Below are 848 nucleotides of genomic sequence, written 5' to 3'. Positions count from 1 at the left end.
ATATTACACACCGTCTGATAATGTTACAACACTGGAACAATATATCTAACAGAAATATTACACACCGTCTGATAATGTTACAACACTGGAACAATATATCTAACAGAAATATTACACACCGTCTGATAATGTTACAACACTGGAACAATATATCTAACAGAAATATTACACACCGTCTGATAATGTTACAACACTGGAACAATATATCTAACATAAATATTACACACCGTCTGATAATGTTACAACACTGGAACAATATATCTAACATAAATGTTACACACCGTCTGGTAATGTTACAACACCGGAACAATATATTTAACAAATGTTACACACCGTCTGATAATGTTACAACACTGGAACAATATATCTAACATAAATGTTACACACCGTCTGGTAATGTTACAACACCGGAACAATATATTTAACAAATGTTACACACCGTCTGGTAATGTTACAACACTGGAACAATATATCTAACAGAAATGTTACACGCTGTCTGATAATGTTACAACACCGGAACGATATATCTAACAGAAATATTACACACCGTCTGATAATGTTACAACACTGGAACAATATATCTAACATAAATGTTACACACCGTCTGGTAATGCTACAACACCTGAACAATATATTTAACACTTATTGTTACGAAATAATCCTCATGAATCAATAATATCCACATTTTATATGTCAGTAACACAGGTCTGCGATGGTTTTATTGTCTTGACATTTGTACTTGTTCTACAGTAATTCCTGTTCGCTGAATCGAAGATGATATTCCATTTTTCTTCGTCACGTACAGATTTTTCATAAAACGTCATAACGCAATACATAAAAGAAAGACC

The 848-nt window shown here is 32.7% G+C and overlaps 1 protein-coding gene across 1 annotated transcript in view; it reads left to right on the top strand.

Moving 5' to 3' along the window:
- LOC111087088 overlaps positions 1-848 on the top strand; it is a 16,262-nt gene that overhangs the window by 983 nt on the left and 14,431 nt on the right. The window lies entirely within an intron of this gene.

This window comes from Limulus polyphemus, unplaced genomic scaffold (assembly GCF_000517525.1).
Source record: "Limulus polyphemus unplaced genomic scaffold, Limulus_polyphemus-2.1.2 Scaffold1718, whole genome shotgun sequence".
NCBI classification, from domain to species: Eukaryota; Metazoa; Arthropoda; class Merostomata; order Xiphosura; family Limulidae; genus Limulus; species Limulus polyphemus.
The sequence above is the reverse complement of the archived record's forward strand: the minus strand, read 5'-3'. Positions and strand labels throughout refer to the sequence as shown.